This window comes from Triticum dicoccoides, chromosome 2B (genome assembly GCF_002162155.2).
Source record: "Triticum dicoccoides isolate Atlit2015 ecotype Zavitan chromosome 2B, WEW_v2.0, whole genome shotgun sequence".
Lineage (NCBI taxonomy): Eukaryota > Viridiplantae > Streptophyta > Magnoliopsida > Poales > Poaceae > Triticum > Triticum dicoccoides.
In genome coordinates this window covers 638,654,578-638,678,998 of record NC_041383.1, presented here as the reverse complement: position 1 = coordinate 638,678,998, position 24,421 = coordinate 638,654,578, and positions in this window count along the sequence as shown.

Here is a 24,421-nt window from a genome sequence, read left to right as displayed (position 1 = left end):
AGGCAGGAGGTGGCCGAAGCAGGGAGGAGGTGGCCGGGGCGCGTGGCCGCGCACGCCGGGCGCGTGCCCGTCCTCCTGGCAGAGGAGGAAGGCGACAGGGGAGGGAGGCGGCGGTGGGCTGGGCCAGCGGGAGGAGCTGGCCAGCTGGGCCGGCTACAGGTAAGTGGCCCAGGTAGTCTCTCTCTCTCTCTTTTTTTTTTTTAATTCTGTTTTCTATTTTGCAGGTTTGTTTTGAATTTGGTTTTGAGACCAATTCAATTTATTTTTCTTCTGACAATATTTTTAGGAGCTAAAAGAATTAAAACAATGCTCCACAAAAATATTTTAGAATTATTGGACCTATATTTATTTAACAGTAGATATAAGTCCAATTCAAATAGCTATTGATTTAATTCAAATACCCAAAATAAATGTTTCTGAGATACCGAAAATATTGGTTTGGATTTTACCTCTTGCCAATATTTCCAGAGGATAACAAGAACATTTTCTTGGACTTATTTGAGGCAATTTTTATCTTGATCATTTCATTTTTTTTAAAGGATTCTGAGGCTTTGAAAATTCCTCAATTCAAATTTCATTTGAATTTAAACATGATGCAGCAACCAAGCTAGTCCAAGGCCAGGGTAAAGCTAGGGATGTGACAACTCACCCCCACTAAACAAGAATCTCGTCTCGAGATTCCAGCGTAGGGTAAGGTGAAAGGTAAACGCAATAGTATAATCTTCACGATCCAGGGTGCACTTCAGTTGAACGTTGATTCATTCACCATCATTGTCTTGAAGTCTTGCCTTGAGAACTCCAACTATCATGACAACGAGAGGAAAGGAAAGATCCTAAAAGAATGGTTCTTCTCGAAGGTCGAACAACTCAGGATTAACTCATGGAATGAGACATAGCAACATCTCTCGAGCTGAGAGGCGAAGCACACATCCATAGGAATGGAGGGAAGCAGATGACGAAGGTTCACTAGGTGGACAATAATTCCACACCTAAGAAGGTGGTAAACGATTGTCAACGTAGCGAGGAGTTGAGTTGCCATGATACCATAACGATACACCTTAGGGAAGGTGACTCGTAGAGATATTCCCTTAAGTGGCAAAAAGAATTACTTTTGATTCAGAGATTATTGAAACTCTTTAAACCAGCCTAAGGCAATCACAAGCGATCATTTGGAGGGGGTCGGTAGAATGGCATACTCGGACTTGGATGATGTGGATTACCTTGTTGAAGACAACGTAATGGATGAATTTCCTTGCCACCGGAAATGGAAGAGACCCATGGTAGAATGGCACATTGGCGGTGCAAGCTAGGAACAAAATGCAAATGCTAGGAATGATTCTGGTAACTGGGGAAGAACCCAACAATAAAGAGTGAATTCACTGTTTGAATAGGTGATAGCATTGCCGAGGAAACTGAGAGCATCCCAGTTAGTGCCGATGATAACACCTAGCGCTTGTGCGTGCTCTCAAGAACTTGAGCATTTCCATAATCATCAAGGTTTTACCAACATCCGGGTCAAGGGTGCCGACAGCACAACATACTACCATGATGAGTAGCGATGGACGATGCACATGCAAAGGAAGATAACACTTCTCAGATTTCATCTTAGCGAGGCCAAGGAAATAAAATCTGAATGATCGACCGAGAGACATTTAGCACTCCGCTTCTAATGTTCTCCTTGATGTGCTAGTGTAACCCATTCATAGATATGGTTTGATATCTAGAACATCAAGTAAAAGGTCGGACTTCGGGAATGCAAAAATCCATAGGGGCAACTAGGGAGTAAACCCTACGAAATCCCTATGGGGAGGTGGCCAACTTCTTCAATCAAGATATTATAATAACAGGTCTTCCGGCTGGGTGTGTTGGCCACGACATCCACTTTACCGGTTATCGCGCGACCAATATTATAATTCTTGGGAAATATTCCAACCATCATATCTGCCTGAGATTCAGATCTGGTTGGTGTCAGGATATTCCAGACTCATCGAGTCTAGGAAGAATAAGAAAGTTTGCAACATAAATCGACGAGATGACGTTGCGAGATTCTCGGGAAATGAACTACGATAGCAAGCTCCAAAACATGAGCTGGTTCTGCTACACACGTGTGAACACGCTATCACAGACAAACATGAACACATGGTAGTCTTATAATAAAACACTACCGAGTTCCGGGGGAAAACCATCATCGAGGATATCGAAGTCCTTGCATAAGGTATACTCTTAAGAAGGAACTTCTTCTCCTTGAACAAATCAATCAGTGGCTTGGTGTGCTCGGGACACATATAGAATGGAGGTAGCTAATCTCACAATCCAATGTATACTTCACACATGCATGACTGACTTGGGATGATTCCAAGGAAGCAAAAACAATCTTTCTCGGATACACGGCGGCAACTTACACCAAGTGCACGTGAATTAGAGAAAGTCACAACTTTCATCCGGACATATGCTTCATGAGCTAGCATGAACAAATGCTTCAAAAGTTTCCAACACTAACTTATTGTCCAACAAAATCATGGAGGAGATAAGGATGTTGTCAATGGGCTCAACAACTATTCATCTGGGTTTCCTTTTAAAAGGAATTCTATAGTTAAGTGAACAAGTGATAGCATTGGTCAGACCAAAGATGTAATGGTGTATGCTTGAGGGATCAACCACGAATAAGACAACATTACGAGCATCGTTGGTTCTGACTTGATTTGACGATAGCCCACACTCAAATCAAAGGATTGATAAGACAATAGGTCCAACAACTGACCACAGGGACCAATCGATGAAGATATCATCTTTCTTCAACACACACTACACAAGAATATCCCTTTGGAACGAACTAAGTCAGGCAAGCTTTTATCTTCCAACCCTCCAAGTTGTTGTCTAGCTTAACCAACTAGCTCAGGGTATCCAACACGGATTCTTGGAGAAGGGGTGGTTTACAGGAATAAACTAACTTGATCACGAACTCAACATAGCGGTCAGGTGACAACCTGGTAATACTTCTGAGAAGATAATTGAAACATCACGAACCACCGATATGTTACTAAGCTCGGGATCAATCTTGCTTTTCAGGGCAAGACGATATGATCAAATGGGTGAGGACTTGACAAAATCCTAACTCATCAATCGAAGGGTGCACCAAAATAAGGACTAGGTAGCACGATCAGTCTTAGAAGGATGATTCAAAAACCAACACGCTAAGAATGAAATTATTGTCCCTTAACTACCAAGCAACGAGGTTGCTGGGAGTATTGATTTCACACGTCACAATTCATTTGTCGGTATTCCGGTTGCATCAACACGATGGCCGAGGAATGATTAATGATGGTGAGAAGTATTACTACGTCAAAATTCATGAAAGTTGGTGCAGTTCTCATGACAATTCTGACATAAAGGGGGTAATACTCCAAGGTAGAACGGAACCAAAAGCTGGATTGGCATCTGATCTGCGGAATACCACTACTTTGACCCAATCCTAGATATGGATGAGGTACTGGAGTTTGTTTCTCCAAGTCATTCAGGACAGAATGGCTTGACGGACCACAAGAGTAATAGGCATCGACAAACGAACGCACGCATACTCTTGACTATCAATTGATAGACGAAGGTCAGTAGACAACTAAAGAGGGACAACTCAAAGGAACATATAACTTTCTGAGTTGTGGATACATGGGTTGGTATGCCGAACAAAGTTCAACATAATTCTTCCGGATAACCCATGCAGAAAGGTTGAGCTGGCAGAGTCACAATATAGCATGGAGAACTCATAGAGGGCCTGTTGTGATCTTTTGATCCAACAAACTTCTGCCATAATGGTTCATGGTATTTGGAAGAACGATATACCACGGACCTCGAGGACTATCGCAAAGGTTACTAATATACTAAAGGCACTAGCAATTACTATCAACATGAAGTAGGTAGAGTGAATCTCGGGTTTAGAACCCAGGAGTAGAATACCTACTACTAAGTGGCATCACGGGATGCTTTCGAGAATAAAAGCCAGAATCATCACACTGGAAACACAAATCATGGCTAAATTACTAGATGATCCCCTAAGACACCTAGGGTCATAATAATATCTCCAACATATATGTCAAGGTAACGGAGTACCTCAACTCACTAATTAGTGTGGTTAATCTGGCCCAAAGGAACATTGAAACGGGAGGAAGGAATTTGCAAGTGCAACAGACTGTTTAGAGACCTGAGATGACTCGGACAGCATAACGGCTGTAAATGCTCAAAGGATTGGAGACATGCTACAAAATGGTGGCATAGCCACTCAGAAGCACAATATCAAGGTTTCGAGATCAACAATTAACATACGGAAGTAGAAACTGAACTCAAGCTTAGAACCATCAATCCTACAAGTCTGCAGATTAGTAACACGTGATCCTGATAGAAAGAAGAGAAAGCCTAGTTCCTTAATCCCCGTAGGAAAGATAAGATGACTCAGATCAGAAGGGCATAAGGTATAAGAAGTAAAAAGAGCCTTACGTTCCATCCCACAATCAATTCCCTTATATAACTAAAGAATTTCTAGACTCAACTTCGACCAGTTTGGCTTGGTAATCCTACAGGCAGTCAAGCTCTGATACCAACGCTGTCAGGACCCCGACTCGATGCCACATCGATCTAGCATGTAACACCTCATATCACTTTGCGGCCTCACGCACGGTATTCCCACGGGTGTCGCCTTACCTTTGCCCGGGACTGTTTGCGCCTTTTGGCACACGTATATGACAGTGTCGCTAGCATCCATATGATAAGGAGCCCGGGCTGACATGGCTAGTCGTAAACCCAAAGCGGCACAGACTTACAGGGACAGGCATCCATGACCCAGCATCGAACGTGTCGGTCATCAGCGAGTGAATCCAGGCTGTAGCACTGGGCTAGCAGGACTCCGGTGAACCGGGCTGTAGCGGGCTAACAGGACTCCGGTATTCATCGCGTGACATTTCCCCGAAGGGACAGACACAGGAACGAAGAAGGACACATGCCGGCCAGCCTAAGTGTTCCGGAGCAGTAGCAAGCTACCATGGCTCGGTGGAAACACTAGGAGACATTTCCCGGTAAGAGAGGCTACTAAAGATAAACAACTAGATGGTCAGATCCCACACATACCAAGCATTCCAATAGCATACACACAATATGCTCGATATGTGCAGATACAACATGGCATCACAACATGACTCTACGACTCTAGTAATTTATCAATAGGCTCCGAGGAGCGAGATATTACAAATATGGTTCTCATGACCCAACAATCAGAGCATACAAATCAAAGCACAAGCGGAAGCTATCATGTCTGAGTACAGACATCTATAAATGAAAAAGGCTGAGAAGCCTGACTATCTACCAGATCCTGCCGAGGCACAAGATCGTAGCTGAGGTAACAAGCTAAACGTCGAAGTCCACGCGAAACTACTAGTGAGACCGAAGTCTCTCTGCAAAAACATAAAATAGGCAAACGTGAGTACAAATGTACCCAGCAAGACTTACATCAGAACTAACTACATATGCATCATTTTCAACAAAGGGATGGTGGGGTTTAACTGCAGCAAGCCAGCTTTGACTCGGTGGCTATCCTGAACTACGACTGCGAGTAACTCTTTTGAGGTGGCGCACACGAGTCCACATATTCACCATATCAATACACCACTATGGATCCGCTCCCGTCTCCCTACGAGAACGCCATCCATAGCACTCACGCTTATCTTGCGTATTTTAGAGTATCCACTTTCACTTGTCTATGAACTGATATAAGCAACCCAGAAGTCCTTTTCCGCGGACACGGCTATTCGAATAGATGATGTTAACCCTGCAGGGGTGTACTTCTTCACACACGCTCTCACCACTTACCGCCGTTTACACGACATGTACTCGGCAACCTTCAAGCGGAAGCCCAACGTGGGTGTCGGCCACGGCCTGCCTAAACACTTGAGTCTCTAGTCCAGGTTTATCGCCTATTCGGGTTCCATCCATGAGGAGATCCGGCCGGAGTTTCGCTCACAGCCCCAAACGATGTGAACAGGGTTCCCGAGACACCAAACGGGCGCACGGTACACCGTGCCACGTGCCTACCGCATCACAGCCCACCCCTACGGTCAGCGCTGCGCACGGCCTCCAGCATACTACAAACACCAGAAACTACTTGCAACTCCTGGACAGAGGACAAGGGTGATTAAGAAGCCGAGAGGGTCCATTGGTTTCGGGCCCAATGCGTGGTAGTAGCTGAATCATGGATCACAAACACAGAACTCAGTTCCTGAGGACGGCTGCAATGAGACAACCCACCATGTACTCCTACATGGCCTCTCACCGCTACCTTTACCAAATCGTGTTCACACACTTAGCTCACACACAGTAGGACATGCTCACACACCTCTGATTCATCCCCGATGAATCAGACCTGACTCAACTCTAAGCAGTAGCAGGCATGACAAACAAACATGAATGAGTAGGCACAACAGGGCTCAAACAACTCCTACTCATGCTAGTGGGTTTCATCTATTTACTGTGGAATGACAGGTCATGCAAAGGATAAAGGGGTTCAGCTACCGCAGCAAGTAACAGATGAATCGATGTTGTCCTAATGCAGTAAAAGAGAGCAGGAGCGAGAGAGTGGGATTTTATCGGAATGAACAAGGGGGTTTTGCTTGCCTGGCACTTCTGAAGATAACATTGAGTCTTCATCAGTGTCAACGATCACATCATCGGTACACGTCTATCGAGAGGGGACAAATACCGGCAATACAGAAAAAAACATGATCAATGCAATGCACAATATGATGCATGCTATGACATGGCAAAATGAATGTGTTTTGGGCTAATGCATCTAAAACCAGATTAAATGAAGTTGGTTTGAATACAAGATTCAAATTCAAACTCCATATGTGATTATTCAAATGCCATTTAATTCATTTGTCCTAAACAGTAGTGATAAGTTGTTCTAACATGCATGAAAATGGTACAGATGGATTCCTTGAATTTTTCTGATAATTTTTCATATATAAATTATTTAATTTGGAGTTACGGTTAATTTTCTATGATTTATTGAAGTTTTAGGCATTTTCTGGAATTTCCTGATTATTTTTTTAAATCCAGAAAATACTTATTGCGTCAGCATTGCGTCACTATGACGTCAGCAGGTCAACAGACGCTGCTGCTGGTCAAACCTGACGTGTGGGGGCCACACGTCAGTGACACAGGGCTAGTTAGTGTCAATGGCAGGTGGGGCCGGGTCAAAGGCCACGTCATCAAGTCAACTCTGTCATGTGGGGCCAGTCAACGTGTGACGTGGCCAGGTCAAACTGACCTGTGGGCCCGTGGGGTTAGTTTAACACTTAACAGAAAATAATAAATATTAACTAAGGCGTGGGGCCCATACGTCAGTGGCTCTGGGGAGGTTAGCTGGGTCATTAGTGGTTAACTAGACCGGGGTTAGGCCGACGGCTCGTCGCCGGCGAGGTCAGTGGCGGCGGAGCGCGTCGGGTTTCGCCCACAGGCGACCATTTGGACGGCGGATTGGTCCTACGCGTAGCTGGGGGTCGCGGCGTCTGGTAGTGCAAGTGGGAGGAGCTGGGGTGGCCGGAGCTGCCGGCGGCGAGCTCTTTTGCGGCTGCCGGAGCTCGGGCAATCTCGGGGTGGCGTTACAGAGCACGGGAGGAGGCGTTGTGGGTGTCTACGGTTTCATGCGACCGTGCTGATCACGATGGTGGGCTCGGGAACGAGCTGCGGTGGCTGTGGCCACGGCCACGCCATGGCCGGCGGCGAGAAGCTCTCGGCCGCGGTGGGAGATGGGGCTAGGGGGCGAGAACGGAGGGGGCGAGCACAGGAGAGGCAGCGGAGGCTCACAGCGGATCCATTCGAGGCGGAGACGAGGCCGGGGATGGTCCGGAGCCGGCGAATCGAACGGCGGCGAGTTCCGGTGGCCGAGGAGGGGAACGGCGACGTGGGCGGCGATGCAGGGCTCCCGACGTCACGTGAGTTGGTGGGGACGAAGAGGAAGGCGCGGCGGTTCCTCTGGAAGCATCGCCGAGGCGAGGGGTGGACACTGGCCGCGGTGGAGCTCGTCGGTGCTCTCGGGTGCTCGTGGTCGATCGTGAGAGAGAGAGAGCAGAGGGGATAGGGACGGAGGGAGAGATACGGGAGAGTGAGAGAGTTCGTGGGGGCCGCGTGGCGTCTCCAGGGAGTAGTGGAGGCAAGCAGGGAGGCAGGAGGTGGCCGAAGCAGGGAGGAGGTGGCCGGGGCGCGTGGCCGCGCGCGCCGGGCGCGTGCCGTCCTCCTGGCAGAGGAGGAAGGCGACAGGGGAGGGAGGCGGCGGTGGGCTGGGCCAGCGGGAGGAGCTGGCCAGCTGGGCCGGCTACAGGTAAGTGGCCCAGGTAGTCTCTCTCTCTCTCTTTCTTTTTTTTAATTCTGTTTTCTATTTTGCAGGTTTGTTTTGAATTTGGTTTTGAGACCAATTCAATTTATTTTTCTTCTGAGAATATTTTTAGGAGCTAAAAGAATTAAAACAATGCTCCACAAAAATATTTTAGAATTATTGGACCTATATTTATTTAACAGTAGATATAAGTCCAATTCAAATAGCTATTGATTTAATTCAAATACCCAAAATAAATGTTTCTGAGATACCGAAAATATTGGTTTGGATTTTACCTCTTGCCAATATTTCCAGAGGATAACAAGAACATTTTCTTGGACTTATTTGAGGCAATTTTTATCTTGATCATTTCATTTTTTTTTAAAGGATTCTGAGGCTTTGAAAATTCCTCAATTCAAATTTCATTTGAATTTAAACATGATGCAGCAACCAAGCTAGTCCAAGGCCAGGGTAAAGCTAGGGATGTGACACAAAAGCGGAAGCTCAAAACAGCCGAGGACGCACTCAGAATGAGATGGAGCAAAGTACTCAACAGCGCAGATAAACATGGCGCTAGTCACCAGACAAAGAGCTACCCGAAGCGCAAGCTGTTGCCCGAATTTGACGAGGAGGCCTTAGAGCCCCCGCAGTCAAAAAAGAAAGAAGCCGCCTGGCCGGATAGACGACCAGATGACAGGCCAAGAGCAACAAGGGGCGCCGCACACAAGCCGGCACACGACCAGCATAAAGATCCTCAAAAAAAGGATGACCCAGTCAGATCTATTTATGGGCCAAAAAAGAAGACTCCAGGAAGCAACTTAACCCGCCGAGCATTTGAAGATAACGGCACACCCAAATACAGGGGCGCCGCACACCCACTATGTTTCACCGACGAGGTACTGGATCATGGATTTCCAGCGGGATTCAAACCCGTAAACATAGAAGCATATGACGGAACAACAAACCCCAGAGTCTGGATTGAGGATTATATCCTACACATACATATGGCCAGAGGAGACGATCTCCACGCCATAAAATACCTACCCCTCAATCTCAAAGGGCCAGCTCGGCATTGGCTTAAAAGCCTCCTAGAAAATACCATTGGAAGTTGGGAAGAGCTCGAGGATGCGTTTCGAGCAAATTTTCAGGGGACCTATGTCCGCCCTCCGGATGGAGACGATTTAAGTCACATAACTCAACAGCCCGGAGAGTCAGCACGCAAATTCTGGAATAGGTTCCTCACTAAAAAGAACCAAATAGTCGACTGTCCGGACGCTGAAGCCTTAGCAGCCTTTAAACACAACGTCCGAGACGAATGGCTTGCCAGACACCTCGGCCAGGAAAAACCAAGAACAATGGCCGCACTAACAAGCCTCATGACCCGCTTTTGCGCGGGGGAAGACAGCTGGCTGGCTAGGTGCAGCACCAGCGACCCGAGTACATCCAAAGTTAGGGATGGAAATGGGAAATCACGACGCAGAAAAGATCAGCGCCGGAATAAGGAAAATGACCCGAATAGTATGGTGGTCAACGCCGGATTCAAAAGCTCTCGGCCGAACAACAAAACACTGCCCCTCAAGGACAACAGTGACAAGCTATCCAACCTAAACAAGATTCTGGATAGACTATGTCAAATACATGGTACCTCCGGGAAGCCTGCAAACCATACCCACAGAGATTGTTGGGTCTTCAAACAGTCCGGCCGACTTAATGCCGAACACAAGGGGCTCGACACACCAAGTGAAAGTGACGAAACCCAAAAGCAACACTCCGGAAAATAGAAGACTTCCCCACTAGAAGTCAAAATGGTGAACTCACTTCATGTGATAACACGAAAAGACAGCGTGGCACCTGCAATACCAGGACACCGCCCGCAGAATGGGGATAGACCCTACCAAAATTCGCCATAGCAGCACTTCCTTCAAAGGAGTGATGCCAGGCCTTTAAGCCAATTATATAGGCTCTGTACCACTAGAGGTTGTGTTCGGTTCATCCCACAACCTCCGTCGCGAAAAGCTCACTATCCATCGCCCCATTCAAACAGTAGCCCTTAAGCACTACTGGGGCGCGCAGCTTTCGCCAGCCCTAATGCAATACCACATTACGCGTTTTTTACGCTTAAAAATGCCCGGTCAACGTGGCATAATTTCAAAAGTAACTCCGAGTGTTCCTCGACCACGGGGAATGTGAGACTGCCTCGACAGCCACACACTAATCAGACCTTGCGGGTCAAAGCCCCTAAAATCAGGTCATTCAAACCTCGGACATGGTTAGGCGAGTCCGGCAAGGGGCTTCCCAGCCGCATATCCCCTTTATAAGGGGCCGCGTGTATAAATGATGAGAGCCAATAAAGCTCAATTTTCTTCCTCTTATTCTAATACAACTTCTGCACAATATTTCTTGGAAACTAAGTCCTTCTCTTTTACAGATGAAGCACGTGCTACACCCGTCCAGGATATAGCACAACGGAGACACAGGCGCAGACGTGCAACAGGGACCCGTTGCAAGGATTCTTTTTAGATTAAGACCCTGCGTAAACCTTTCTTACTGTCTCTTGTTGATACACATCCCCCGGTTTCCTACCATAACCAAGGAGGAGGCTGGCGTTTTGGCATCGGGCGCGTCAGAAGTTCCCGCCTGAACCTGGACACTAGGGGCTTAGGGCATTGTTCTGCCCGGTATCATAAAGACCGAACACCTGAGGGAGTGTTCGGCGTCACGAGTTAGGCCTTATATGCATCAGCTACAAATCATGTCTTTGGTCAAATGTTGGGTTTGCCCGGCTCCTGTGTTTTGCTGCCTTACATTCCGTATCATTGGCTAACGCGGCACCAGGAGAACTACTGCGATTGTGCCCCGGTTCGGCCGGGCGAGCACCTCAGTAGAGAAAGCCGAAAACTGAATGTCATGATATAGCGAGAGACTGGTCAACCACTCGATCGACCATTGGAATGTTTAGAATTCCTCCACTTTGATGAAGGATCGCTTCCCGGTCAGGCACATACGCGCCCCGAAGTTCGGAGAAGAGCGGTGCCGCTAGGGGCTATATAGTAGCCCCACATTTGAGCTCCTATGGCTAAGTGAAAGTGATAAAGCATTATAGTCCGGTTGCCTAGTTTGCTACGCTATCACCTCCCTAAAAGGACCAAGACGTTGGATTAAGTGTGAAAAAGCGCTTTTCTTTTTGCAAACACCCCCGCACCATGTGCGTGGGGGCTGAAGCCAAAGACTGCAACTTTCAGGTTATTCATACATATACGGCCGAACATGAGATAGTTCAATACTTGAACACACAAGTATAAAAAGTTATTGCATTATAAACATGATCTCAGAAATCATACATGTCATTCAAACATAACATCTTTCGAGAACTGCAACTCTATTAAACGAGCGCCCTGCAGGACTTCCTCAAAATAGTGCTCGATGGGGAATCGGCTTTTGTCCGAACCCCGGGATGCAACAGCGGTGGCATCCATCTCCGCCCAGTATGTCTTACCACGGGCGAGAGCCATCCGTGCACCTTCTATGCATGCCGACCGCTTCATCGCCCCAATACGCGGCACCGCCCCAAGGAATTGCTGCAACAAGCCAAAATAACTCTTCGGCTTGGGCCTTTTCGGCCACAGATGAGCGACCACATCCGTCATGGCAAGTCTGGATAATCTATTCAGCTCAGCCCACTCAACCAGCCGATCACTCAACGGAAGTGGACGCTCTGGACTATGGAATTGAGACCAGAAAAGCTCTTCCATTTCGTGATCCTCCTGGCTTTGAAAGTGCACGACTGCATCCGCCGCACTCGCCGCCAAGTCCAGATAAGGATCCTCCGCACCGTACAATCGGCCCAGCTGAGCATACTTCGGATCCGTGAACTTCCTACACAGCATAAAGGGCTTTCCAGCCACAATGTCTCCGACCTGACGTAGTTCCTCCTTCATAGCCCGCATCGCACTACGGGCATCCTTGGCTTCGGCGTCGGCCTTCTTCAGGTCCTCTTGCTCCGCTCGGCGTTCTCCTTCAAGAACCTCCAGGCGGTCGGTAGCAACTTTTAATTTCGTGGCCATTCCGGCCATCTCCTCCCTGCTTCGGCAGTGAGCAGCCTTCTCGGCTTCTAGCTCTTCCGCTGCCTTCGAGGCAGCCGCCTCGGTTTTTCTGGCTTGCTCCTTGGCCCGAGCAAGTTCTGCTCGAAGGCCTTCCACAGCAGCAGCACTATCTGCATTAGGCATACAAATTGTCAGGAATGGGCGTCAGCTCCCTTACTAGGCGACCGCAGAGCAACCACATACCTTGTGACTCATCGAGTCATTTATTGACCAGCGAGATGTCTGCATCTGCAACGTCGAGTTGCCTCTTCAGCTCGGCAAATCCATCAGTCCGGCTGGCCACCGAATGTTCCGCCACCTGCATAGGAAAGGCGACAATCTATAACTAAGATTATGATCCTCGGCACGTTGTCGCTTTCGACAGCATACCAAGTCTCAGGGGCTACTATCTATACAGGGCGCACTTCATGTGCAAAACTGTCAAAAGGTATGTCATTTTTTGCGTACCTCAAATCCCGTCAGCAAACTTCCGACGGCCTCACACAACCCGCTTTCGGCGGACGAGATCCTCTCAATCACCATACCCATTAATGTGTGGTGATCTTCTGAGATGGACGCCCTCTTAAGCAAATCCTGCAGCTCCACCGGCTGTACTCCAATGGGTGCCGAACTCTCTGGCCCCGCCGGACTCGGGGAGACCCTCCGTGACGACACCTCAGGGTCGTCCGCCCCGCACGATGGGGCGGCAGATGGAGGCATTTCGCTCTCCATCATCTCCGGACGAAGGTCTCCCGAAGATGAGCTGTGCTGAGATGGGCTGAGATCCGAACTACAAGGTGAAAACTTCGGTTACCCTTAGAAATTAAACAGGGATGTCCACTATTACAAAATTCCCCATTTTATTTATGGCTCGCTAGAGGGCTGATTCCTCTGAGGAGACACTTCGGCCGGGGCTCTTCCCGGCATAGGACCTTCCAGTACAGATTTCTTTCCCCGCTTTGAGGCCTTGGCCTCCGGGTCTTCGGAAGCGGTCCTCTTCTCCCCCTGGAAGGAGGGACTCTCGATTCCTCCCTTACTGAAAGCCTCCGTGGCTGAGGTGGTAGATCCCCTGTGCCCTTCTTCGCCCTCCTCCGAAGGTGCAACCTCTAACATTTTGATTAACACGGGATCCTGCGTGGTCTCAGGGAGGGGGGCCGGACACCGTATCAGTTTTGCTTGCGCCATCCACTCCTGTCCAAGGGATAGCTGGTTAAAAGGCAAACCCACAGTAAATAAATGGACGATGTGTCCGGACACAGGGCTACTTACTTGAGTATCCGGGCGATTGCAGCTGAGGCCAGCATCCTCGATTAATTCCGGACGCATCTCTTGCGATCCGAAGAACAGTTTGTACATCTCCGCGGGTGTCAAACCCATGAAGTGTTGAAGAGCTCGTGGCCCCTCTGGATTAAATTCCCACAGGCGGAGGGGGCGACGTTTGCAGGGCAGTAGGCGCCGGATCAACATAACCTGTACCACTACGGCCAGATTGATCTCCCTTTCTTGGAGGCCTCGAATCCGGTCCTGCAACAGGGGAACGTCCTTGGACGGCCCCCAGTCACGCCCCTTGTTGACCCATGACGTCAGCCGCTATGGAGGGCCCGAGCGGAAGACGGGCGGCAGCCTCTGCCTGCTGCCCCTGGGAGCGGTGATATAGAACCACTCCTGTTGCCACAAGCCGAGCTCCTCCTGGAAAGAGCCCTCGGGCCATGGAGCATCGGCCCTCTTGCTTATAACCGCCCCGCCGGACTCTGCCTGACGCCCCTCAATCATCTTTGGCTCCATGTTGAAGGTTTTGAGCCACAAGCCAAAGTAAGGGGTAGTGCGGAGGAAGGCTTCGTAGACGATAATGAATGATGAGATGTGGAGGATAGACTCCGGAGCCAAGTCATGGAATTCCAGCCCATAGTAAAACATGAGCCCCCTCACGAAGGGATCCGTTGGGAAGCCTAAACCCCGACGGAGGTGAGACACGAACACGACGCTCTCGCCAAGCTCGGGAGTAGGAATAACTTGCCCTCGGGCAGGCATCCTATGCGAAATCTCGTAGGTTAAGTACCTGGCATCTCTTAGCTTTAGCACGTCCTCTTCCGTGACGGAGGAGGGCATCCACCGGCCTCGTAGGTCGGGGCCGGACATTTTCGAAGATCGAAGGTACCCAAATATGGAGCCCTGGGTGTTGGAACTCGGGGCGAGGGGCGGATTAGATAGAGGATTGAAGGAAAAGAACGAGCCTTGGTCTCATTATAAAGAGGGAGAATACCAAGAGCCGTCCCCGTGACCGTTTGGAACCCGCCTTCGATGGAGGGGGCGTGGCAACGGGCGCGGTTGGGTTACCCACGTCCGTATTGATGGGAATCCCGGAATAAGGGGAACACGATCTCTGCTTCGACAAGACGTGCCAAGGAAACCGCTTCGCTAAACGCGCGGAGATGGAACAATAAAAATAATTTGAGTAAAGGCTTGGTAATGGTGTGATGTCAGGCTACAAAATACATCAGCAGATTGAACTTGTGTAATATTATTCTCTCTACGGTGGTACGTAGAATTTATTTTGCAGAGCCGGACACTATCCCGGTGTTCAAAATCTTCTATAAATTATTCGGAGGAAGAACCCGCCTTGCAATGCCTAAGACAACATGCGCGCCGGACTCGTCGTCATTGAAGCCTGGTTCAAGGGCTACTGAGGGAGTTCCGGACTAGGGGGTGTCCGGATAGCCAAACTATCATCATCGGCCGGACTCCAAGACTATGAAGATACAAGATTGAAGACTTCGTCCCGTGTCCGGATGGGACTTTCCTTGGCGTGGAAGGCAAGCTTGGCGATATGGATATGTAGATCTCCTATCATTGTAACCGACTTTGTGTAACCCTAGCCCTCTCCGGTGTCTATATAAACCGGATGGCCTTAGTCCATAGGACGAACAACAATCATACCATAGGCTAGCTTCTAGGGTTTAGCCTCCTTGATCTCGTGGTAGATCCACTCTTTAACACACATCATCAATATTAATCAAGCAGTACGTAGGGTTTTACCTCCATCAAGAGGGCCCGAACCTGGGTAAAACATCGTGTCCCTTGTCTCCTGTTACCATCCGCCTAGACGCACAGTTCGGGACCCCCTACCCGAGATCCGCCGATTTTGACACCGACAGCCTCCCCCACGGCCTCCTCTCCGCCGAACCAGGCCAATGCCGCTGCTCGCCCTAGCTTCTTCTCCTCCCTCCCGCAATCTCCCTTTCCCTCTGATCTCTAACCTCTCGGACCTCTCTCTTTTCCTCAATAGGAGCTGCCTCCGCCGCTGTCATTCCTGGCCTCGCCCGCAAATCATTCCCTGCTTGCTATTCAATTGTTCCGGAGTGCTGAAGATATCTCAGAAGATTTGTGTTTCCATTCTTAATCTGTTCAAGCTATTTGCAGATTGTTATCTCATTCAAGCCATTTAATTCAACCAGTGCAATCTCTCTTTTAAATCGTTCAACGGTTGTTCTTTTGAGTGGGCCCTAACCCACAGGTCTTTTCCCAGGACCTTACCTGACTCTTCTAATTTTCCCGGAGCTTCTAAAAATTCTTTTCAAAGTTTGATGTAAGAATGGGTTATCATCAGTCATATGTCTTTCTCCAAGATCTTTCAAATTCTTTTCATCATTGGTTCAACCTTTCCAATTTTCATTGCGGAGTGCCTCAACAATTGTCATGGTGGTTCTCATCATCATTCTCAACATGTGAAGATCGAAGAAGAGTTTCTCTTAAATCTTGCTCCATTCTCTTCAAGATTCATGGTTCTAGCTTCATGCCATCCTCTCATAATTGTTTTTGATTATGAGAATTTTTTTCATCCATCCGGAGCAATTCAGGAGTCTTTTCAGTTTGATTCTCAGGAGCCCATCACCTCATAATTATTCATTCCAGCTTTCAGCCCTCTTCTCCAAATGTTATCGGTGCATCGTTCAAATATCCTCTAATCAGTTCATGATCTCTTCGTTCTCATGTATCTAAATCTCCTCAAGTATCTTCATTCGTTTTCCAATTCTTCCCGGTGAATTGTGCCTTTGCTACTTTCATTTTCAATTCTTACGGTGGTTCGTTCAAGATTTCACTTCCTTCGTTATCATATCAATTTATTCGTTGTTTCCAAACCCCACCGGTGGTTCCACCAATACCTTCTCAAGTTTACGCTATACCTCTCTTAATCCTTTCTACGGGAATAAGTAGTATGCCAAATCCATTGCTTGCCATCAATTTAATTTGATGAAGGATAAGCATACAATAAATCGTATTCTTATTTCCTCGAGGTGACTCAATTCTTTTTATGGAGATTTTCTTGATTACAAGTGATTCATCTTTATTTCTGGAGTTGGTCATCATATCACATTCTCGGTTCGAGAGGCTTCATCTTTCTTTTCGGAGTTCCAAGCTCTCTCAATTATCTCATTGCGAAGCTCCATCTAAATCATTGCAAGGGTTCACCTTCTGTTTTCAACTTCTCTTTCTTTCTATCATCCTTTTTTTACTCGAGTTCTTCATGGAGGCTCTACATGGTGGTCCGTCAAGGATTCTTTTCATTCTTCAATTGTTCTTCAAGATTTCTCTTGAAGCTATGATCTGCCAAGCTATACTCTAGAAATAAACATGGTGCTCAACACATGTTTTGTTTTGAGAAGCTCAAGTATTCTTCTTCTTGCATTTCGAAGTGCAATTCTTTCTACCTTATCTCTTGAGGTGGTGTTATGCAATTCTCGACAATTCCCTCCGTGTTTCATGATTCACAAGTTTTCAAGAATGACATATTTTAAACCCATCACTTTCTTCCTTGGAGTTATCTTGGTTTAGGTTACACCTAAAGCCTTCCCTAAGGAATGTTGCTATTGTGGTGTTTATCTAAGATCCAAGTTTCCTCCTATCCTCTCGATGAAAGAAGTTTTCATCTCTCCGTTGCTCTCAAAAAATCAATTGTTTTTCGTTAGTGGCCATTTGTCACCTCATAATTTTGACATGTTTTCCATAAGCCCACAACAAGCTTGTGCTTTTCGTTGTTGTTTTTCCAACAACTCCGTTCTATTCTTCTTTGCAAGGATGCTTTCCAAGTTCATTTGTGGCAGAAGATTTCATTTTCTTCTTCGTCCCTTTATCCCAACAATCTAACTTCTATTCTTTCGTCCCGAAGGCATTGTGATGTTGATCTCTTCACTCATCATCTCGATTTGAGGATCGTGCTCTTTTCATGCTTATCCATTTAACCGGAGTGTTGTGTTTTCATTCAAGCTCTTTCATCTTATCAAGTTTTGCTTCTCTTTTCAACCGGAGTGATGTCTTAATTGATCTTTGTCATTCCTTGTACATCTCGTTTCAACCAGAGTGCTTGCATGTACTTCTTGTCCATTGTAACCCTTTTCTTATGTATTTCAACCTCCAAGGTTCACATGGTGTTCCTTGTTTCTATTTGTTCTACCGTGGTGCTCTCAATTGTGTTCAACTCTATTATGTTCTTTCTTTCAACTTTTCAACCTCTCAAAGTTCTTTGGTTTCACGCATTTGTCGAAGAAGCAACTTAGTTTACCTCTTATCTTCCTCTTCCTTTTCCCTCCGGTGTCATCCTAGATCTCGGGACGAGATCCTCTCGTAGTGGTGGAGTGTTGTAACGCCCCAGACACAACTTCCCATATTCGTAACTCCAACTCTTGCCTTTTCCGGAGATGCGATATGATATTTTCCTTCGTGGTTGGGTTTGTGTCTTTTGTTTTGCATTTTGTTCTTGTCATGCATCTCATAGCATCATGCGCATTGCATCTGCATGTTTTCATAAAGCTTGCATCCGCTCGTAGTTGCCGCTCCTCGCTTCCCTCCGTTGTGTTCGTTGACCCTTTGGAGACCAACTGTGTTTTCGGTTCCCTCTTGTCAAACCACCTAACCTCTCTCAGACCCCCTCGCGTGCGCGTTCGAAACCTCCCTCGAACCCGACCCGAGCAGTCGTCACAGTTTGATCCAGATCATCCCCAAACATCCCGAAAGTATCTCCGTTTTCTTTATTGGACTTCCTAACCTATAGTTTTCTCAGCCGTCCAATTACGATCGTTGGGACGAGGTAGCCCCAAACCTCTCCTCACATCCTATATAATCAGATCAAACCCTAGACCCTAGCTGTCTCATCCACCCTTTCCCATCGTGCCGCCGCCAGCCAACCAACCTCCCCCCTTCTTCCTCGGGATCCTCCCAAATCCACCCAACCGGATCGCTCCGACCAGCTCCCTTGTTTTCCGCCGCCACCCAATTACAGCAAGCCACCACCTTCTTCTCCTCGTCTCTGTAGCGAACCCAACTATAGCACCTCCAGCGCCTCCCCCACGGCCTCCTCTCCGCCGAACTAGGCCAGTGCCGCCGCTCGCCCTAGCTTCTTCTCCTCCCTCCCGCAATCTCCCTTTCCCTCCGATCTCTAACCTCTCGGACCTCTCTCTTTTCCTCAACAGGAGTTGCCGCCGCCGCTGTCATTCCTGGCCTCGGCCGCATCTGTTGCCGCGTTGACCAAGACTGCGTCGGCCTCCAGCCAGCGTCGAGTCGCCTACCTCAAGCTTCACAGAAGCTCAGAGTTCAAGCTCGCGCCCGCGCTTCCTCTCCTCCGCCTCAGAGCCGCTGTCTCTGCCCGTTTTCCCATCGTCGGCCGGCTTCCGATGCCACGGGGACAAGCGCCCCGTGCCAAGTCCCTCAGCTTCGTCCTCCGGCGAGGAATCAACATCCCACGCCCGGATCCGTCTGCCATCGTGTCTTCCCGCTGCACCCGCTTCGATCCGGCGGGGAACGGGACCCCGCCGCCCTGAACTGGATCCCCGCCGTCCCCGTCATCTGCATCTCTTCCGGCGAGCACCACTAGGTTGTGGCGCCCCTGCCTTCCATCTCTCCCTTCCTCTCTCCTCTCTCGCTCACGTATCTCTCTCCCTCTCTGTGTTCAGCGTCGGGCATGGAGCCCCGATGCCCAGGAGCTTCGTTTTGGACCCGATCTGGCCGAGATCGGCCCGGCCTGTGTCCCAAGCTCCCCTGCTACACCGCCGCCTTGCTTCCATGTCCCGCCGTGGCCTCTGCTTCTCCCTGCTGCTGCCCGTTCCCCTGCTTCACGAATGAGACAGCGACAAGCCGGCCTGCCAGGCCTCTCCACCAGCTGGGCCGAACCCCATGGTGAGCGCCCCAGCAGCCTGCAGTTTCGGCCCAAGTCATGTTTTTTTTTCGCGGAACGTTTTTCTAATTAACCAGTGCACTGCATATTTACAGATTAGACCCTCATCTTAGTGCTTTTAATAACTCATGAACCGTGCATCGGATTAAAATGATTTAAACATGTAAAATGCTTAGAATTTTGTGTAGATTAATAATATGCCACTTTCATCCATGTTTAAAATGTTTAAAATGCTGTTTGTTTAAATTTGCTCAAATGCCATGTTAAAATGATTTATTTCATAACTAAATAACCGTAGCTCCATTTTAAATAAACTTTATATGTAAATGGGGTGGAAAAATGCCTAGTTTAACATGGTGCACTTTATTTTGCTGTTTAACAACATTAAAATTGTGTTTAGGGCAGAACAGTACCAAACTCAAAATATGCATATGAGGATTTTCCGGAATTGTTGTTTGTTGTTTCCGGCCTCATTTAAACTTGCCTAGATAGGTAGTTTTCATATGCTTCAACCCTTGCCATGTTTAATAACATTTAATATTGTTGTGTACCTAAACAAGAGAGAACTAAATAATTGATGTGGTGTTTCATCAATATGCAACTCGTTGCATATTGAGCTCCACTTAACTTGTAGTGTTGTTTGTGCATATTGCCATGCCATGCCTCATTAAACCACACATGCATCATACTTGATTGTGCATCATGCCATGTTTATGCTTGTGTGTTTACCATGTTGTTTGCTTCTTTCCGGTTTGCTTCTCTCGTTAGCTTCGGTTTCGTTCCGGAGTTGTGAGGATTCGTTCGACTACATCCGTTTGTCTTCTTCATGGACTCGTTCTTCTTCCTAACGGGATTTTAGGCAAGATGACCGTCACCTTGGATCTCACTACTATCATTGCTATGCTAGTTGCTTCGTTCTATCGCTTTGCTGCGCTACCTATCAATTGCTCTTCAAGCCTCCCAAATTGCCATGTCAGCCTCTAACCTTTACACCCTTCCTAGCAAACCACTGTTTGGCTATGTTACCGCTTTGCTCAGCCCCTCTTATAGCGTTGCTAGTTGCAGGTGAAGTTGAAGATTGCTCCATGGTGGACAGGATTATGTTGGGATATCACAATATCTCTTATTTAATTAATGCATCTATATACTTGGTAAAGGGTGGAAGGCTCGGCCTTATGCCTGGTGTTTTGTTCCACTCTTGCTGCCATAGTTTCCGTCATACCGGTGTTATGTTCCTGGATTTTGCGTTCCTTACGCGGTTGGGTGATTTATGGGACCCCCTTGACAGTTTGCTTTGAATAAAACTCCTCCAGCAAGGCTCAACCTTGGTTTTACCATTTGCCTCACCACCACCTATACATTTCCCTTGGGTCGGCCAACCGAGGGTCATCTTTATTTTTAGCCCCCTGGGGCAATGCTTGTCTAAGTGTTGGTCCAAACCGAGCGATGTCCGGCGCCCGCTGGGCAATCAGGGTCTATGCCAACCCGACGTCTGGCTCATCCGGTGTGCCCTGAGAACGAGATATGTGCAGCTCCTATCGGGATTTGTCGGCACATCGGGCGGTCTTGCTGGTCTTGTTTTACCATTGTCGAAATGTCTTGTAAACCGGGATTTCGAGTCTGATCGGGTCTTCCTGGGAGAAGGTATATCCTTCGTTGATCGCGAGAGCTTATCATGGGCTAAGTTGGGACACCCCTACAGGGTATAAACTTTCGAAAGCCGTGCCCATGGTTATGGGCAGATGGGACTTTGTTAATGTCCGGTTGTAGATAACTTGACACTAGATCCGAAATTAAACGCATCAACCGCGTGTGTAGCCGTGATGGTCTCTTTTCGGTGGAGTCCGGGAAGTGAATATGGTTTTGGGTTATGTTTGACGTAAGTAGGAGTTTAGGATCACTTCTTGATCATTGCTAGCTTCACGACCGTTCCGCTTGCTCTCTTCTCGCTCTTATTTGCATATGTTAGCCACCAAATATGCTTAGTCGCTGCTGCAACCTCACCACTTTACCCCTTCCTTTCCCTTTAAGCTTTGCTAGTCTTGATACCCATGGTAATGGGATTGCTGAGTCCTCGTGCCTCACAGATTACTACAACAACAGTTGCAGGTACAGGTTATGCGATGATCATGACGCAAGAGCGATGTTTGCTTGTCTTGGAGTTCTTCTTCTGCTTCTTCTTCGACCAGGGGATAGGTTCCAGGTCGGCAGCCTGGGCTAACAGGGTGGATGTCGTTTGAGTTTCTATTTGTGTTTCATCCATAGTCAGATGATGCTCTTATGTATTGTGATGTTGTATTCATGCGGCATTCTATGCCTTATGTATGTATCCCCATCTATTATGTAATGTTGATGTAATGATATCCACCTTGCAAAAGCGTTTCAATATGCGGTTCTATCCTTGGTGGGACCTTCGAGTCTCGTTAGGATAGTATCGCTTATTGGGCGTGACTAGGGAGGAATCAACCCCGCAAGAAGAGCATGGAGATAGATGGGGATCTCAGTGGCGCTCCTCTCTCTTACTCTCCAAGATGCAGGGTGGACGACCGTCGCCCTCCCCTCGTTGGAGTCAGCGGCAAGCGCATGGTGAACCTTGTCCAACCCCTCCTGATTGATCACCGTCGACTGCTCAAGGGCTGGCTCCAGGGCCAGTAGAGGACCGACCAGGGCGAGCGGCTTCCCCTTCTTCTTCCTTGGCTTGGGGGCCATCATGGGTGCCAAAAGAAGAGCAAGGCACCGACATTGGATCTATGGACGTGTGGCAAGGTTGGGAAGGAGGAAATAAGGTCCGAGCACGGTAATCTGCGAAGGGCGAGCTACACTGGCAACAGGCGACTGTTGGGCCTGCCAGATATCAAGGAGGCGTGGGGAAGTGGAGACGCCCACGTCCCATCAATCTCCACGTGTCATCAAGGCCGCAGGCGATTAGGGACCGTGGTGCTCCACACTTGTCCTTTGGTTTCGCCTGGAAGCCAAGTCCGAGCGCGCCTTGGGCCCGGGGCTACTGCCGGCATCTTGGATAGTGGGGTATCCAGCATTGCCTGCCTGTGGCCCGCCACATGGCTCCATCAACAGCCTGGTACAGCCCAGCTTCAGCATCAACAACTCAAGACCCTCGCGAGGTGGACGACGTAAAGACCCTCGAGGGGATCGGCCTCACCAGGTTGGCTCCCGAGGGGCGGAGAGTTCTATGCAAGGTGCACCTCATGAGGCTCAGCTGACGTGAGCCATGATGACCAAGGCCAGGCGGGCGTAGAGTGCAGGTTTCCTCTTCGATGCAAGGGAGGCAAGCCAGAGGCGCGGAGTCCCGAGGAATCAGCCAAAGATTTCCATTCTGGTGCAACGAGACCAAGACTGCCAGGATGGCAGGACAGAGGTCATCAACGAGCCCACCGCAATGTCATGACCAGAGACTTTTTGTAGGTGAAGACTACTTTTGTCAGGATAAGATGTACTACTTGTCCCCTTTCAAATCCAGCCGTTGTGGGATCCCTCCCCGCCAACATTTGGGAAGAGGACCAAGGTCACTATAAATTGGGCTTGCCACCACCATAGAGAGGCATCTGATAGAGGAGAAGTAGGATCTGATTCACATCCCACCAGCTCCCTTGAGCTCAAGAACACCTCACCTCCTGAGGCCAGTTCATCCACTGTACTAGTTCATCCTCAGCCCTCCGAGGCAATCCACCAAAACACTGGAGTAGGGTATTACACCGCAAGGTGGCTCGAACCATGATAAACTGTTGTGTCTCTTTGTCTCTTTGAGCTTGATGCGCTAGGCTTAGGAGGATCGCGAGTAGGCAGGCTGGGTAAGTTGAGATCTCCGCACACAGCCCAGAGTTCGAACCTCTCAAGGGTTTGCGGATCCCTTAATCCGACAGTCAAGTATCATTTCCTTAGACCATGAGATTGTGCAACTCCCGGATACCGTAGGAATGCTTTGGGTGTACCAAATGTCACAACGTAACTGGGTGGCTATTAAGGTGCACTACAGGTACGTCCGAAAGTGTCTGTTAGGTTGGCACGAATCGAGACTGGGATTTGTCACTCTGTATGACCGAAAGGTATCTTTGGGCCCACTCGTTAATGCATCATCATAATGAGCTCAATGTGACTAAGGAGTTAGTCACGGGATCATGTGTTATGGAACAAGTAAAGAGACTTGCCGGTAACGAGATTGAATAAGGTATGGGGTTACCGACGATCGAATCTTAGGCAAGTAACATACCGGTGGACAAAGGGAATTGTATACGGGATTGATTGAATCCCAGACATCGTGGAACATGTGCGAGCCAACATGGGTATCCAGATCCCGTAGTTGGTTATTGGCCGGAGAGATGTCTCGGTCATGTCTGCATGGTTCCCGAACCCGTAGGGTCTACACACTTAAGGTTCGATGACACTAGAGTTGTGATGGGAAATTTTATGTGGTTGCCGAAGGTTGTTCGAACACCCGAATGTCATGAGGAGTTCCGGAATGGTTTGGAGGCAAAGATTTATATATGGGAAGTCCAGTTTGAGTCACCGGAATGGTTTCGGGGGTTATCGGTATTGTACCGGGACCACCGAAAGGTGTCCGGGGGTCCACCTGGTGGGGCCACCTTCCCCGGGGGACTTAATGGGCTGAACAAGGGTGGGAAACAGCCCCCTAGTGGGCTAGTGCGCCCCCCAAGGGCCCAAGGCGCCTAGGGTTGGAAACCCTAGGGGGTGGGGGTGTCTCCCACCAATCTTGGGGGGCAAGTCCCCCCTTGGCTGTTGCCCCCATTGTAGATGGGATCTAGGGGGCCGGCCCCCTCTCCCATTCCCCTATAA